This window comes from Amblyomma americanum, chromosome 7 (genome assembly GCF_052857255.1).
Source record: "Amblyomma americanum isolate KBUSLIRL-KWMA chromosome 7, ASM5285725v1, whole genome shotgun sequence".
Classification (NCBI taxonomy): domain Eukaryota; kingdom Metazoa; phylum Arthropoda; class Arachnida; order Ixodida; family Ixodidae; genus Amblyomma; species Amblyomma americanum.
In genome coordinates, this window is record NC_135503.1 from 160,204,565 (window position 1) to 160,223,083 (window position 18,519).

The window sequence follows — 18,519 nt, forward strand, 5'->3', positions numbered from 1 at the left end:
ATGATGAGAGGATCTCGTTAATGCGGCTCTCATTGCTACTTTTGCTGAGGACTAGAAGAACTAGGACTAGAAATAACAAGTGAACTCCCAGAAAACAACGTTATGCAATTTCTTGACTTGACGCTATAGCATTTATAGGCGCTCACATATGCTGGCGGTACGGACCACGAAGCTAGAAGGGAATGCTCCCTTACACTCCTGCGCACTCCAAGATCATCAAGCGGGGGTAGAAAAAAACAAAAGTGAGAGCCGCGTTGACGAGATCCTGTCATCATGAAGTTCAATGCAGTTTTGACACCCAGAACCGTTGGCTGAAAGCAGCAGGTTGCCCGACGAGACTGCTATCCAGTGTTGCAGAAGGGATTCGGATTCTGCAAGCAATTAAGAGTCAGAAAATATGTCACAACCACATCAGAATAAAGGAAGCCGTACGCATTCATTCCTTGCATTAATGGCATTTCCCACAGGCTCAAAAGGGTTGGAGCAAGAGCTGGTGTAAAAGTGCTCATGTCAGCACCCAACAAGTTAAGAAGCCTGTGCGCCAAGTCAACAGCGAGCAAAGAAAAAAAACAATGCAGGAAAAAGCACCGAAAAAAAAAACATGTGAAATGTGTGAAAAGCGGGGTTTATGAAATACCTCTGTGATAAGGACGCACCTACATTGGTCAAACAGGGCGCTGTTTGAATAAATGGCTTCGAGAGCACAAACGATCCCTAAAGGGCGCCATCAAAAGTGAATTAGCAAAACATTCCGGAGAGCATGAATGCGCTCCGCAGCTCATCACCACAATGGTCATGCCGTCATATTTTGATCAACGGACCAGGTCGATTGAAGAAGCCTTCAACATCCGACCAAAGAGCGACGTATGCGTCTGCATACCTTCGATAGCGCTTCGTGACAGAGAAATTGATTATCTGCGTGCGATGTATTAATATTTCACACGTGTACATCTTATGCGTTTTTCATGCTTCTTTAATTATTTTCCTTCTTATAGGAGCGAGATCTATATATTCGACGAACGTGCATTAAAAATCTGGTTGTTATTCAGCGTCGTGTCCCCCTCTCTCTTTGTCTCGTGCTGCGCTGCTCCCGTTACAAGATGATGCACCAACCAGCCCAAATTTACACCTTGTTAAAGCACACTTCATGTAAACAGGTAAGTCTGAATGGCCTAGCCAGCAAGCATTCACGCGAGTGGACAATTCTATTACACCACCTGTAACGTGAGCATGTGCCTGAAATTTGGCACATATGTGCGATTTGATTCTTGATGTCTGCATGAAAAAGAAGAAATAATTTTATTGAGCCAGAGCCGTGAAATCTAGCACTAACCTTTTGGGGCTGTCCCTGGGACGCACAACTTTTTGGACACGGCTAGTTGTGGGGACGTCTTTTGGATGTCTTCGGGATAATGAGCACCTTCTTGGGAGATTCCAAATGTCCTGATGGGATATTTCTGGGAGATTTTAAGGAGGTTTTGTGTTTGTTGGGACGTTATCCTTCATAGCAAAAGGGCGAAGAGATGCCGGAATAATGAAACAAATATGAATATGAAACAAATATGGGGTAGAACAAATATGAAGTACTGAGGTATTTGGACGAGGACAATGGTTCCGGGGCTTACTTTCGGGAATGCGGTTCTATGCTAAAGGCTTAAGCTCAGTCGCGATTAGAGGTAAATCAGAGAGCTGTTGGAAGATTAGCACTAGGTGCCCACGGGAAATCCACAAACGAGGGAGTACAGGGGGATATGGGCTGGGCAACGTCCGAAGCACGGGAAGCTCAGAGTAAAATACTATACGAAGAACGCCTGAGGAAATTGGACGAAAACAGATGGGCAGGCAGCTAAGGTATTTAAATACCTATACAGAAAGAGCGTTGACTCACAGTGGCGGAAACGAACCAGAAACCTGACCAGTAAGTTTTCCAGACACGAGGAAGGAGAAAGAGCATTAAACGACAGGGTAAAAACGTCGAAGGTAAAAATTGGATAGATTCAATGGAAAAGAAGCATAGTGTAGAACTATATCAATACTGGAAAAGGCAGATTAGGAAGGAAACGTTTTATGATAACTCAAGAGGCATTGCCCCCCTCCTTGAAGCTAGCTAGCTAGTCCATCCGTCCGTCCGTCCATACATGGCAGTGACTGCTACAACCAGGGAGCTTTCATGCTTAGGGGAGGGCAATTAAATTTTCCTGGGAAATACAAAATGGCCTTCTTTTCTCTGACGAAGAAAGCCAAGGAAATGCATTGTGCAAATAGGGTCGTCCCTCCACATGTTGCTTATCAATCTTGCCCCTATAGTATGTAGCATCTGGTACTAGTGGCACTCTGTCATGAGGTTCGAATCCCGGCTGCAGTGGCCACATTTTGATGGAGGAGAAATGCAAGTGTGTGTGTGCAGTGCAACATTAGTGCTCAAGAAGCGTAAAGGATTGGGCATGTTGGTCAGACATGCTTAACGGAATAATGGCGCAGATCAAGTGACAGGACAGCAGAAGTGAACACCACGTTTTATGGTTCAAGAACAGTAAAGATCTAGACATCGACAGTATCCAGATTAGAGCTAAAAAGAATGTCATCGATCTTATGTGTTCGTAATTAGTGCATATCTATACTAGCTGAACTGATCATTGCAAAGGGGTCTGCAGCTTCTTTATGACTTTCTGAGAGTTCTCCTTCCTTTGTGCTGTAAAATGAGGCCACTGGTCGAAATAATAATAATTGGTTTTTCTCGGGAAAGGAAATGGCGCAGTATCTGTCTCATATATCTTTGGACACCTGAACCGCGCCGTAAGGGAAGGGATAAAGGAGGGAGTGAAAGAAAGGAAGTATAGGTGCCGTAGTGGAGGGCTCCGGAATAATTTCGACCACCTGGGGATCTTTAACGTGCACTGACATCGCACAGCACACGGGCGCCTTAGCGTTTTCCCTCCATAAAAACGCAGCCGCCGCGGTCGGGTTCGAACCCGGGAAGTCGAAATAACGCAAGCGTTATTTCAACCCATGACGTCGCATCCGGTTTGAAGAAAAGACGTCACGTCCGCCAGTTTTTTTGCTGTTTGAGCCATGTTTGAGCCGAGCCGAGGCCGGTCGGCGGGACGGGCGTGCGATCGTGTTGCACGTGAGTAATTTGTTCTTTCTATCTTTTGGCATGCACATACTGAGCAATTGCCTGTTATCTGACACTCGGCATTCCGTTGTCAACTTCCTTGCGCCCGAATATTTTGTGTTAGCAGATAACCCAGGACTAGCACGGAGCCCGCTTGCCCGCCAGAGGATTCAAAGGCCCGGAGGGAAAGACTCATCTGTTTTATCGTAAGTTCTGCTCAAAAGCTCTGTGCAGGTCTATGGAAAAGAGCAAGCGCTGAGCGTGTTTTTATATCTTTTGTCAGCCCAGCCTAACGTAACTCATGGTAACGCATAATTGCCAGCTTTTGCGTGCTCCCGAAAAAAGGCGGGAAACTTTTGACAACAGTCTAGTTGAACCACTAATAAAGCCGGTCGTGAGTTGAATTAACCGTTTGTGCGATGAGTTTTGTACGCGGTCCGATATTTTGTGGCCCCGCGGCTGGGAAAGTCTGTGTGTGCTCTTGTTACAATTCGCTTTCTAAAACAGGTGCAAAAATTGGGGCGAGATAAGCGATTACGCTTTGGTGTCTGCAGAGGGAAACATGTTCTTCTTTTAAATTCATATTTATTTCAGACGACAGCACTTGAAAAACTTGCAGGCAGTTTTCTGGTATGCACGGGCCTTCCCGATTCCTGCTTCGAGTCCGGCGTTCACTTGTTGGCGCAGAGGCTGAAGAAATGGGACGTTAAAATGCTGAGGCAGCAAAGGCTTTAAGGCGCCACAAGGTGAGCCCTCTACCTTCTGTGATGATTTTAAAATGAGTGCTGTGCCACCTGCACCGAACATCTGTTTTACGTGGGTAAGGTGTTTGGACTTAGGTGGCCAACTATCATGGAGGCAACTGGAAAATCATGCTTCCTTTTAAGGCCTCTAATCTTAAGACCTTTTTACAGCTGATGTTGTAAAGAGGCCTTAAAGAGATTAACACTGTGGACAATGTGCATGATGTCCTTTGACTGTTTGGAAGCTTGTGAGGTGCATAAAGCTCACAAGGCACTGTTGTAGTGTGTGACAGGTCATTGTGGTGATATTAGAAAAAGACATAGTACAGCACAATGGGACAGAGAAAAGGAGCACACAGGATAAGTGCTCGTCCAGTGTGCTCCTTTTCTTTGTCCCGTTGTGCTGCGCTATGTCTTCTGATATGCTATACCAACAAGCCCAAACTACCACTTTGCTAAGATTGTGGTCATGATAGGTTTCTTTGATTTGGCTGCACTCTCTGCACTAGTTCTGTGAAGTTGCACGGTGGTGCCGGTAGCATGCAGTGTCAGTTCAGATGGTTCAAATGCAGCTTGGCACTGTCCGCTTCCTAAACGAATGGTCGAGTGCAGGCCCGATTGATAGCCTTGCTGTTTGTCACGAAATTGCAGCCAACTGCATGCTGCCGACGCCAACGACCACCAAAATCCTGAAACACTTGGAAGAATTTTCAAGCAGCAAATCGCAAAGAAGTCTTACCATGAACCTGCTCTAGGAAATTGTCGTTTCACAGGAAAAAAAAATTGTTTCATGTATACACACAGGCTACTTACGAATTTGCCTTCTGGTAGACAACTGTTCGGCCCATCAAACAACTTGCAAGCTGCAGCACATCGAATTGAAGTTTCTCCCGCCGAACACCACAGCGAGACTGCAGCCCCTCGACCAGGGTATCATAAAGGCATTCAAGGTAGGCTATCGGAAGCGACTTATTCAACGGCTCCTCATAAACCTCCGCATGGGAACCGATCTCAAGATTGACCTGCTTGGCGCGATCCAGATGATTACCGGCGCTTGGGGCGACGTGAAGCAGGCCACAGTAGCCAACTGTTTTGGCAAGGCAGGCCTTGAAGTGGCTAGAGATGAATGTCCGGAAGCTTTAGATGATGATGAGTGCTTGGAGGACGCGTTCCGCGACTTGTCCAATTTTTCCGGCACCGTCCCGCCCGAAGTTACTGTTGATGACTTCATTAACGCTGACAGCGAAGTTCAAGCGGTAGCCGACCTCGCTGATGAGGACATTGTGGCCAGAATAGCTGGCGTTCAAGACAGTGATTCCAGCGACAACCAGGGCAACTGTGTTTTCGAAGAAACGCGTCCGTGCACAGCCACTGAACTGGCGTCAGCGTTCAGCCTGATTCGGCGCTGTTGCGGCGAAATGGAAGGCACTGGGCTCTCGCACCTAGACAGTCTCGAGAAGATTGAAACTAGTGTTTTAAACTTTATTTCCCAGAGGAAAAAGCAGCCCAAAATTAGTGATTTTTTTTCCGTGAAATAAAGCGCTTTCATATTGTGTGCACATGCTATGTGATTCGCGGCTGTTCCAATTGGTAAGCCACAATTTTTTATGATCGCGAGTGCTTTTTTGGCCTATATCTGTATATCGAATTTTCGCTATATCGAACTATTTTCCGATCCCCGTCGAATTCGATATATCCGGGTTCGACTGTAGCAAGTTATAATTTTGAAGGTGGGCCTCCTGCTGTGAAACAGTGGCGAGAGGCGAGAAATCGCAGACGAATGTAGGTAAGACAGGTAGCTGAACGAGGAAGTAGTTCCCGTAATTGAAGAATACAAAGAAACACAAAGACGAGACATGTTTATGTTCTTCCTTCTATGTTTGTCATTTTGTTTTCACAAGTTAACAGTAGATGTTCGTTGTAGTTTCACTTTTTGAGGAAAATGGGGATGGGGTTGTTCATCTTGAGACATGTAGCCCAAAAGACGGAGCACAGGAATGGCTCACACATTAGTGCTTGTGTTTTGTTCCTACTGTTCTGTGTGCTTGCACCCCTTGCCCCCAAATGAGGCATTGACATGATCTTACGTGGTGCTATGCTGGTAAAGGATGTCTGCTGCATGCATATGGGTGTGTGGCATTCAGTTTCAAGCACCAACACACTGCTTCTAGTGCAGTAGGAATTATGGGAGCAAAAAAACCTCAAGGATGTGGATGAATAGTTTAGCTCTTCTACACGATAGCAAGGCGGGCGAGTTGGTGATACATATTTAAAAAATTAACAGCGCGGAAAACGGGGACTTCAAGGGTAGAAAACACAGGACAAGCGCTTGTCCTGTGTTTTCTACCCTTGAAGTCCCCGTTTTCCGCGCTGTTATGTTTTTAACTCTCCAGTTTGCCTTTTCTGAAAAAATTCTGTGACAGGAGGTTCTAATACATGTCAGCCCACCCCTCATGTAATATACTCCCTTGTGGGCCTTTGAGGTAGAAATAAATAAAAAAAAGTAGTGCCCTTTCAAACAGTATAATTTGCAACTTTGGTGCAAGATTTTCAGTGGCCCCTTCAGGGAGCGTTTGTCCAGTGCTTGTAGTGATTGCTTAATGTCACTTGGTCCCAAGAACCAGACAGTTAACGAATTGCCCTTGTGCCTCTTGATGAGAAAATCTGAGAGGTAAAAATGACAGTTTACCATAGCTGTGAACAGTAATGAGCTGGATGTATTGCCGAAGAGAATCGAGGTCATCTACTTGACAGTGGTAAGAATTTTGGGTTGGTTAGGGCATAGATGGCTTAACATCATCTTCCGTATCTTAATAGATGTGGCATTGTTGGCGTGTGTAATTAAAAATGTTTCGATGTGTGTGTTTTGATGTGAGCTGTCAACTCGGGCATGACGAAGTTGTAAGCTCGACCAGAAGTACCTGTGCTGTTTGAGCTAGGGCAAGAGCTTTGATCGAGGCCACTGCACTACGTCCTTGTTGTACATTTGGCTTTCATGGTGCTCCAACTTCCTCCTTCCCCCACCTCTGTTAGGAATGTCGCCATGGGGCCGAGCGAAAGTGGTAGGGTATAATTAGAGCAGTGGCATGGCCATAAGGTCCATCCTAACAGTACTGCGTAAGACTTGTTTGCTGGATTGGCCCCGCAGTCAGAACTGAGGTGAGTTATGAGTGGGCCACTATGGAGAAAGATAGTAGAGCAACGGAAAACATGCCACGAATGGTGGAGAGCTATAGTTTGGAAGCAACCTTTGATGCCTTTGTTGCCATTGTGGTCAAAGTTATCTGTGAGACCATCAAGGGCACCACCTGTTTTGAATGCATCGCATAGCAATAGATCAGGCCTTCAATTTTATAGTTGAATCATGGGCTTTACTGTAGGAGGTGTATGAATTGGTTCAGATTTCACATTGAGGCGCATCAAATTCAGCAACGTTAGTACTCACAGGTACAGTAAAACCTCGTTAAGGCATACCTCGCGGCACTGTGGAAAAGCTGTGCAAAGCAGCAATATTGTCACGAAGACGACGAAGCTGGCTGTGGTGCAGGAACGGAAAAGTCACGTTATAGGCGAGCGGCCATTAAAATCTTCTCGCTGCCATCATTTATCGCCGCTTATTATTCGGCTGGTCGCCACTCAACATTTGGTGTGAGATGCGGGGTATCATCCCCATCCTGGTACTGGATCTTCAGAGTCCTCCGCCTGCCGTTATCATCGGCCGTATGCACCTGGTTCGCCCTGCTCTGCCCCAGCCCGCCGAACCTGAACCGACCTCGCCGCTCACCCCAGTCCCGTCCCCTGCACTGACCACAAGGCATGTTGACATGACAACGCTGCCGCGACCCGAGACACCGCCCACACGTGAGGACACTGTCCCCCTGCCCATGCCATTCGGTGCATTCAAGGGCTTCGACCGTCGACTACTGGCGACCTTTGTCCCGGAAGCTTCGTCGACCAGGATTCATTCACACATATCTTTCATCCTGGCGGCCAGCACTTCCCCCCATGCCATGTACCATCCTCCTCTGAACCCATCTCCACTGAGCCGTCTCTCCATCGGTGTCTTCTATTCACTATTGGGACAATCGCTCGGCAGCCCCGGGTAGTCTCACTAAAACGACGAAGCTGGCAGTGGCGCGGGAACAAAAAGGTCGCGCTATAGGCGAGCGGCCATTAGAATGATCTCACTGCGATCATTCATCGCCGCTTATGATTCGGCTGGTCGCCACTTAACAATATGCCCAAACTGAAAGCAGCCTGAGTGTATCCGTTGACCTGGTAAAAGATGATACCTGAGGCATTTCAAAGAATGTGCAGGCGAAACCTTTTAATCACATAGCTACGAGTGCAGCCTCGAAGATATGTAAGCCAGGTCCTGTGTCCCAGCTGCTCTATTAGGCCGTATTTGAGTGAACAAGCAAGTGTCTAGCACGCATGGTTTTTTCCAACAGTACAAGTTTAGCTGTCTTCAGCTTCCATGTAGGCGTTACTTTCATTGGATGGCGTTTTGCCAGTGATGGAAGCAACAGTGTCGATACCAAACTGTGCTGAAGAAGTCTTGGGCTGCATTGTCTAATCCATCACCAATCATGCAGAAAAAAAAATGAGTCTCCGCAATGCGTCCTCTGCAACAAAATACCTCCTGTAGACAGGACGTATTTAGGAATACCTGCTCTATTCTGAGGCCTGGATTGGGAAAAGTGGGGATAAGAGTTAATGGAGAATATTTTAGTAATCTGCAATTCTCAGGTGATATCTCTAAGTCGCTCAGCAGATGAACTGCAAAGCAAGATCAGTAAGCAGAATGGTGGGTCTAAAGAATTAAAGGAGTATAGACACCTAACTTTTGGGTGCGTGTTTTTTGTTTGTAACGATGCGTAAGGCGTTGTTATACATGGATTACCACCTGGTATTCTCCTATAACCACTAAATAATTTATAATAGCATTTCTTTCTCGTGCTGTTTCGGTCTCAGTTTCAACAGCCGAATGAGGACCTTGATGCTAACGTGTGCCTACAGGTCACGTGAGGCATAAAAATGCAATATAATCGCTGCTTCCACATTTGTTGTCATTCCAGCCCTTGAGCAAGGCTGGCTTCAGCCCTGCAGTAAATTATAACGATGAAGCAGCGATTATATCGGCGTTTTTCTATGCCTCACGTGACACAAAAGTACTCTGACGTCACAGCCATTGTTCGGCTGTTGAAACCGAAACAGCACGACAGAAAAAATTATAAATTATTTAGCGGCCGTGGGCAAATATCACATGGTGATTCATGCGTAGTAGTATTTTATGCATCATTGTAGAGAAGAAAACATGCCACCAAAGTTACGTGTATATATTCCTTTAACACGCAGAAAACCAAATGGAAAATGCTCTTGGCCATTCCCTCCAATGCAAATGCTGTGTGGTGTATAATATTGTTACGTGGTGGCTCTCCAAAGAGTGAGTTGCGATGAACGATGGCAGAGATATAATTTAATGGCCGTTGGCCTAGCGCGAGTGCTCTGTAATGCACCACAGCCAGCTTCGTCGTCTTTGTCACAATATTCCATTTCCTCATGAACATTGTCACTAATAGGAAACTGGGTGGTGTGTCATTGTTTGCGTAAGAACTTAAGGACACTGCGAAGTTCCCTAGGCAGCCGCTGACCACACACCATACGTGGCAAAATTACTTTTGAAAAGTAATTAAATTACATTACTAATTACTTTCCTATAAATCACAGAAGTAATTACATTACAAATTACTGGTCTCAAAGTAATGGCATTACATTACAATTAGCTGCCTTAAGTAATGAAAATTACTTCGTTTCGATGCTGAAATGTTGCGCATTGGCCATAGTTTGTGCAAAATTTCTAGGGTTTTTTGTTTTTGTTTGCACCGCCACTGAGCTTGAAAAGGGGCGTCAGAAATTTTTCACCTTTTTAGTCAATTTGAACTGCCGCTTTGCTGATGTAGATGAGGTCTTTGTCATATCATTCTTCAATCAGAAGTACATTGTTCAATGTGTAATATGGTCCCACCATCCTGATTTTGAAGAATTTGTCATTCGCGTAAACAGCGGGGGTGCAGTGACTGCTTATCCACGCATCATCCCAGAAGTGCACAGGCGCTCGAGAAGCTGCCAATTCTGCTGTTCAATTGATTTGTTCTGGAGGCAAGTTGGTGGAAATACATTGCATGTCGCTGGGACGCTGTTGCCTATCTTGCCCTTGAGTTAGAAATACGGCCTCAGGTGAGGCCACAAAAACCCGACAACTCGTGGCCAACTTTCTTTTGACTTTTTGTCAGTGTCAAAGTACTTGCTCAAGCACTCGCAGTGCGTCTGCGTGAAGGTGCCATATGGCATACCTTGGTCATCGAGCTCTCCTGGTGGCCATGCAGTGCGTTTGTGTGTGAGACCTTATGCAGTGCAGGGAGATGCGTAGCAGTCCTGTGACTGATATGCAGACTCTTCACCAAGGCAGTGCTGATGCCTGCGCGCACCTCTCGTCCGCATGCTTCCCTGGGGTGCTGGCTATTACTACTTGCACTCTTTTAAGGCACAAGCCTTAAGTGGCACATTAACATCGATACCCGGCATGGTTGTCGATGTCCAGGAAAAGTGGTCCATAACCCCCAATGACATCGTCAGCAAAGAGAAAAATTTCTTCCAAGGGTGCAGAGAATTGAACCCAGGGCCTTCAAATTACGAGGTGATCACACAACCCATCGGCCACAAAACCGCGTTGTTTCTTGGCAAGTAATGATTCATTTAATGTATGTGTTGCCCTATGACAATAAGCTAATGAGTAGGTGTGTCACTAGAAAGGAAGGAAACAATGTAAATTAAAAAGTGAATGTTTTTCGCCTTCAAAGCATGAAAGTAGTCTCTAGTGTGTCCGTAATTCTTGCTTTGGGAGTTGCCGCGGTGGCTTATTGGTTATATGGTGCTCGGCTGCTGACCCTAAAGACTCTGGTTTCATCCCGTCTGCGGCAGTCTCATTTCGGGAGAGGCGAAATGCTATAGGCCCATGTACTGTGCGATGTCAGTGCACGTTAAAGAACCCCAGGTGATCAAGATTACCGGAGCCCTTCACTATAGCATCCCTCATAGCCATAGTCGATTGCTTTGGGACGTTAAACCCCCATAAACTGCATCTTTGCTTTGTATATGCTCATCTCCCAAGCGCGAGGCTAATCTGCCACACACTGATTTCAAGGTGATTGCACACTGCTTTTCAATGAATGCGAAATCCTGACATGATAGCTTTTGCAAATGGTACGAAACAACGCCTTTTGCATTTTTAAGGCAAAGGTTTGTGCCACCTTCCCTTTTATTTTTTCTCTCCCCCTTCATGTTTTTTTTTTGATGTTACGAATGCAATGTTTTAGCAATAAGCTTGAATTAGCCCCTATGAAAAAATTTTTTGCTGGTCTGCACGTGACTGTCTCTATGTCCAGGTTTTGCGCCATTTCCTAGTCCCTGGCATTTATTGGCACTTTCACTTCAATAAAACTTTTGTGAATGTGTTGGCGCAAATTTTGAAAAGTTCCTTTGCTAGCGCTTGCAAGCTGTTTCCATATTTTTGTTTTCCATGGGGGGGAAGTTTCATGGCATGTCCAGTCCGTCAACTTTTTCTTACCGTTCTCAGATACTTTGTCCCGTTACACTTGTGCATTGTGGAAGAGCCGCAGCTGCTCTTAAGATGCTTTGTGTCCTTGCCTTTGTGCAGAGCAGCAGCGGCGTCTTCTCCGCAGTGCTCAGTTGCATGTGGGCCAAGCATCCAAAGATGATGACTAGCTTGGCTGGCATTTTCTCTTGGTCTCTGAATGGCTCATGTGGTCAGAATTTGGCAAAATTATGGACATGTATACCAGGGAATCGTTTCAAAAAGTTTTCCAGGATTTGTATTGTGAATAAAAATAGCACAACACGCGCAATTTTTGGTTTTGTGATACTGCAGATTACACAAACCAAGAACAGAACAGCAAGGTTCTACTGTATTTCTTTGAAGGGCTGTGACGGTTTTAAAGGGTGTCTAGCAACCTTGAATTGTCAAAAGGAATTTCGTTTACCTGGAAAAATCGGGCAGTTGTGAGGGATACCATCAAGAAAGTGGTCAAGTCTCGGAAAAGGACGGACTGAAATTAACGCAGAGGTCTGCTGCGAGTTTAAACGATACTGTGAGTGTCCAGCACACGGTCCGTTCTTATTGGCATGACATAGTTTTGCTTCTAATGAGTATTAGGCATGGCAGCCTGTCTGTTTTAGCTGTCTTTTTCTTGTCTTCAATTAAGTGAGCATTGTATATACCATATTTACGCACATAATTTGCGCACTTTTTATTCAGAAATTTGGGCTCTAAGAAGGGGGTGCGCAAATTACGTGGGGATTTCGCGAGCGCGACTTTAAAACTCCACAAAGGTCATAACGCAATATAGGTATAGTGTAAGTTGCTGCAAACACGTCAGCACCCGAACCCTATGCTGGCCGGCCCCCGAAAAAAAGCCAGCCAATTGTTCGATAGTTCCGGATTCCGTAAGTTTGCTTTCGCAACTTCGTCTGGGAAAGCAACCGCGAATCAATAAATCAATTATCAGACCACACAATTCTTTAATAGTACTGCGCGAATATCGACCAAACTGCTTGTCAGCGCCTTATCACGGCGCGCAGCTGAGAAGCCAGCGAGAATAACCGCATGCACACAAGTTTGCCGACACAACGATTGTCGTCTATGGACAAACTTGTGCGCACTCGGTTACTCTTGCTGGTTTCGCCGCTCCGCGCCATGATAAGGCGCTGACAAGCAATTCGAAACTTGCCGTATAGTTGTGATATCCCATCGCAAGACACGACCGAACAAACAAACACAAGCCGACAGAGAAAAGCGTAGCCGGCAGTCGAGTCACATGCATCAGCCAAACAAACAGTGGTGTTGGTTCTTCTATCAGCTGCTGATCCTCCCTGAAAGCGCTGCTGGCCGTTCCGAGTGGCGATGCCGCTGGTGCCACCGCGATTGTAACAGCGGCCCGACACCACCATGAATGCCCAGTGCACAATAGATTCAAAAAGCCTTCCGAACAAACACGCGTAATAGTCGAATGCTACTGGGAAGAGCCCGCGTGCATGATGGTGGTCTAGCGCAGCACGGTGCGTAAAATGTGAGTAAAAAAAATTTTTTTGTAAACCCGGGTGATAAGTTAAGGGTGTGCAAATTATGCGCGTAAATACGGTACTAGTTGGTTCTGTACAGGTTGCCACACTCCTCATTAAATGGACACTGAGGAGAAACCTATCAAAATTTTTTTGTTAGCAATATCTGATAGTTCGGCATTTCATGGCTTTCTTGCCGCTTGTCCGGGAGCGAAAGATGCATTTATTTAAAAGAAATTTGGATTCGAAGTTGAAAAATTTTTTTCCGCCGCTCCGATTCAAACTCGAGAACTCTTATGACGACACAGAACGGAGTGACGTGAAACGTGACGTAAACGGAGACTCCGTGATTTCTGGTGGCTAGCGGTGCGGTCTAGCAGCTGCTGAAATGAAAGCTACCGCTGCCGCACGTTGAAGGCATCTATCGGGGGTCGCCACCGTTGCTTCGTTTACGTTTGCACCGCCGTCTTGCCAGCGTTACGATGGATCCTGTTCCCGAACCCGACGACGTAGTTATCGCAAAAACTCTGGCCTGCATTTCAGCGACCTCAGCCCCACGGAGCGTGCGATGCTTTTGAGGGAGCATGGTTTGGTTAGGCGCCGGCGGGTGGTTTCCCCCTTCCTCAGAGAGCAGCCGTTGCAAACTAAATATCATAACCCCAGTGCGGGGAGTCGCGAGGGGTGCGTTGCGCCCATCGGAGGCTGGCCGGGGCTTTGGGGCCAACGGATTGTGATTCCTTGAACGGAGCGGTTGCACGGCGCAGCAGGCAGTTTCGAGGTCTCCCACGGTTGCAAGGGCCAAGTTATTTATTTTTTTGCCACAAAAAACAAATGGGTGCTCGAGGGCGGTCGCATTTAAAGTCAGCGGCTTGAAACCAAGGCCGGCGCACGACGCTTCAACGGCTTCCGCTAGGTCCAACGGGTCCACTGGATCTGGCTCTCTCGCCAACTTGCATGTACCTTCAGATATGTACTGTGAATAGATTAAAATAGCCGAGCTCGAAAAGAACAGCTCCGCCGAACTGCCGCAGCTATTGAATATAACGCGCACCTCGCCGCGGAGCCAAATCAGTCTGGCCGGGCCGGCGGCGGCTGGCGCTCTCGGCGCGAAATAGATACATGCTCCAATCTCCCCGCCAATGCGGTCAGACTGCGCCGAAGCCGCCGAACGCGCCGGCGGTCAAGCACAGTTGGAGTATAGAGGGTCTCGCTTTGACCGACGTGACTTCGCCGTGCAGGGAGCGCGCGCTCCTCGCCGCAGCATAAACGCGCCTTGACAGAGCCTGCGCTTAATCGCTAACCAACGTATTCAGCGGCGGCATCCATGGGAGCCACTGAAACCCCCCGCCCACTCATTAAATAAAAGAAAAGAAGTCCAGTGCCGAGGTTCGGAATCGAACCAGGGCCTTCGGCGTTTGAGGCAGAAGCGCTACCGCTCCGCCACGACGGCTCAAGTTACAGCCATCAATAAAGGCGCATCTAGTGGATGCACTCTTCTGATGCAGAAATCTCCGCGCTTTCGCTAGGTATATCCTGGCCTAACAGAGCTAGGCCATCAGCAATTTTTCTGAACTGCCTTGTACCGTGTCTCCCGTCCCTAATAAACGATTTCTGTTAGGTAGTTTGAAGTTGACTGGCACAGCCGGGAATGCTTCGCCGGGCAAGCGTGCAAATACACAAGTGCTGCCTTGTACGATCACCGACCATCGTGCCATCATAGCTTTTCATCGACCGTGGCGATCATCTGACAAGCCTTAACAGGCTCCTTCAAAGATTAACTAGCACTTGAAGCGGCACTTGGAGTTCCTCTGCTGTTCGGCGCTTGTAAATCGAAGCGCGTCAAAAACAAAACCACGGGGCACGCAAAGCTCATAGACGCGAAGCGCCATAACAAATCGAAACTCTCCTGGCCGCCTGTGGCGCCGCCAGGCATCCGTTTTCTTTGCTTCCAACATTCAGGTTGTCTTTTGCCTGCCTTCCTTGTGTGATAAAAGTGCACTATTGGTTTTAAAACAAAACTTACTTCAATATTGATCTGCGCAACCTACCTTTGTCAGCCTCAGAGATTCGCGAAACCAAGTAGGATGGAAAATTCCTCCAAGGTGGCGTCTCTTGTCCTATGGTGTCACCACGCTTGTACTTGCGAGATTGGCCTGGGGTGGCGATACCTGTATTTTGGTTCCTGCTATTTTCTACCTTACAAGAGCTTTGTTTTCAGTAAGAGCGGCGATTTTGTGATCAGGAGCTGGTATTCTATCGATACAAGCCAACTTCAATTTCTCCTCAGTGTCCCTTTAAGTTTGGTCTGGTGCATATGAATAGACACAGCTACGTTCAAAAGTATTTTCTGTGGAATAAGTCGCAGTCATAGGAATGTGCAGAATTCATGCGCTTTCAGTATACTGATGCGAGGTGCCACGCCACCCCGGTGTGGCATCAAAATCGATCTGTAAATCTTGCTCTCAGGCCTCGTCAATCTTGTAGCCTATTGCAGAAATAAACAGAGGCTAGTTTCTCTGCGGTTCGAGCTTTGATGACGAGGTCGTAAAAAGCTGTTACTTTTTGTGGAAATGCTTGGTGCTTGTCCTGTGGCATTGCTGCTATCGAAAGGGATACCAGAGTGTGCCTTCATTGGAAAGGCAGTGCTTCTCAATGATGAGCAAACCAACCTTTGTCAGCCCTCTTGTTCAAGGGTTCCTTCTTGAAAGCCTGAAATATTCTTTTGCAGTACAATGAACAGTGTGTGGAGTCCCTGAAAGCATGCAGAGTGTTCCGTTTAGAAATTTTCCAAAATTTTCTCAAAGAGTTTTGTTCTTTTGTGAAAGCACATGTAATGTCAGCACATATGGCCACCACTCTTATGAACCATTAAAACAAAACAAAAACTTGTGAGCATAATTTTAACAAACTTCCAAATTTAAGAGTCCGGATCAGTCAGGCACTTTTTGTCCAGTGAGAAGGAAAACAGCTGCTGAAATTTCAGCACAGATTCCTAGTTGAAATGTGCCAGCATCTGTGGGTCCGTTACGGCCAGGGATTCCAGCGTGGTGAAACCCATACACTAGAGTTAAGTGGGCCATGTCCCGTTAAGAATGCTGCATCTGGGGCAGCATTCCACAGCTGGAGGTGTCACAAGAAAGTGTGGAAGAGGTCGTCATGTTAATGCTCTCACTCTTGTTGTAGCGTAAGCTGCTGTTCATCGCTTTTTTGTGTCATTAATGTTTTTCAACAATGCCACATCACGTCATACGCCTTTTCAGTGTCTGAACTGTGACAAGAGCATCTCCACCGCAGCCGTGGCCTCATGCTTGAGTGCTCGCCTCGGCTACGGGAGGTCGTGGGTACGATTCCCGTGGCCTCCGGTCCACCAGCCAATTAATCCAATAGGAACAGGCGGTCCCCCGGCCTAGTGCTCGGCTCTCCAGGGCTGCACACTGCGTGGGAAGGATAGCCTGCGCCTGAAAATTACCGTCAAATGCGGGCACAAAAATGTCTCCACGTGGTTAAAACCCGCAGTCCAAAACTCTCGCCTTGTGCCAGTTACAAAACTCACAACGTTCACTTCTCTAGCCTCAAGATAGATGTGCCATAAGCACTCTCCGCTCACAAACCCCCTTCGAGCAAAGTGCGGCGGTATTTGATTGCTACCGTCGTGGCTGGCTCACACGCATCAGCAGGTGTGCATGACGGGTTAAAAAAAAAGATGGGCTTCTACCGCACGAGGTGGATTTAGGGTTGCTTGACGGCGGAACTTATCTCTGGTCCATCAAGGCAACGGTTTGGTCGAAGACCCTTCTCCCAAGCATCTTACCCTAGATGAGCCGAGCACCATGGCGGGGAAATCTTAAAACCGGTGGGTACCCGGCGGCACTGGGAATCGAACACAGCACCTCCCGAATGTGAGGAGGATGCTCTGCCACAAGGTCGCGCTTCGGTGTTATGATCTTCGCCAAAAGGCTGAGAAATGAAAAGCCGAAAGATTGTCGTTCGGCAGCTTACAAAGTCAAGCTGTCATGTTTTTTCCTGAACACAGTTATGGCTCAGGCTAATTGTACCATTCTACATGTTTTTCCCTCATTCATTGAGACGCTCAATAAGCTTTAGGATGCGATAAATTATGAAGAGGAATGAAATATTTCTGTGAAATGTTTCTTTTCATCAGAGCATTTTGTGGAAACATGTTTGTATTGTAATTTCAAATGTTTTATAATTTGAACTACTCGAAAATAAAGCATATCGCAGTACTGGCTGGCATTTCGAAAGGCCCTGATATGCACAGCATGTGTACGAGAGCAGACGATGCAGCGGTCCCTGTGTCATTACTTTTGGAGCCCACATGACCAGGGTTGCTGCTCTTCCTCGGGAGTGACGTCATAATGCACCCCGACACTCATACACCGAAATCGCTCAGTATAAATAATGCGGTAATATTTAATGTGCGTATTTGAATTGCGGAGCACGTATCACGCACCGGGTGGGAGTATGCTATGTTTGAAACTAAGAACACTCCAACCAAACATTTGATGTCTCCGCCCCTTTAAGGTTTTTGGTTTAGCATATGGAGCTTGTGACCTCCTGTGTGCCAGTGTCAGAAGCCTTTCAGAAACCCTTTCGTTGTTTGTCTTGACTGTTTTTATTCATTCTTGGTCTCTGCCTTGTATACACTTATTTTTTTGTGTGTGGTTTCTCTGGCACATCTTGAATGATGTTCCTTTTCTTTTTTTTAAAGGGTCTTTCTAATGTCCATACGCAAAACCACTACAGGAGTGCGTGGGCTGCTGCTGTAGCCTGTTGGGAGATGTCCTTATCTTTTTTTCCTCATATGCATTCTATTTTTGTGTATTTGTTTGTGGGTTTCTCTTAGTGGTTTATTAGTTACATTTTATTGTTCTGAGCTTGCATACTTTTTTCTCTTTTCATGGCATCCAACCCTGTGAATGACTGACACTAGTGGAGGGACTGCAGCAGCCGACCTTGCATGGCGCGGCAATCTCTGGTCCAAGGCACCTATTCCCCGTTCTATGCTATTGGTTCAAGATTGTGCCCACAAGTCTGCACCTTGGCCTACAGGCAGAGTCGCATTAGGCCCACGTCGGCCAGGACTTCCTTGCCAAATAAAGTGTTCCTACCGACAAGCCTTGTCAGTAATTGATGAAGCGTATGAATAAATGAGTAACAACTTCGTTGGCTGTGTAGAAAAACCGTGTTACAAAGCAGTTTTTTTTAAGGCCATACCCAGCCACCACATTGTTTCCTCTGAGCAACCTACTCATCTTTGAGGTAAGTGCTTGCCATGTGTCGCATCACAGTCTGAAGTGTTGCTGCAGAACCGCATATTGCCTTCCTGTTTATGCCATTGCAGCAGAAAATGCTCCACAAAGCTAATGAAAAAAAAAAATTTCGCCAACATACTGCTTTGAGACAACTGCTAAACGGGTGCTGAAGCCCACTGAACATTGTAATTGAGGCATTTTGAATTGAATGTTCTTTGTAGGTATTTTACAAAGGCAAGATAGCAGT

General features: G+C 46.6%; 1 long non-coding RNA gene across 1 annotated transcript; it reads left to right on the top strand.

Moving 5' to 3' along the window:
• The first annotated feature begins 3,125 nt into the window (after positions 1-3,125).
• On the top strand, positions 3,126-18,134 carry LOC144097552 (uncharacterized). The gene is made up of 3 exons (XR_013307053.1): positions 3,126-3,321; positions 3,710-3,861; positions 17,951-18,134. It is a non-coding gene; the product is annotated as an uncharacterized LOC144097552 (long non-coding RNA).
• Positions 18,135-18,519: the final 385 nt, after the last annotated feature.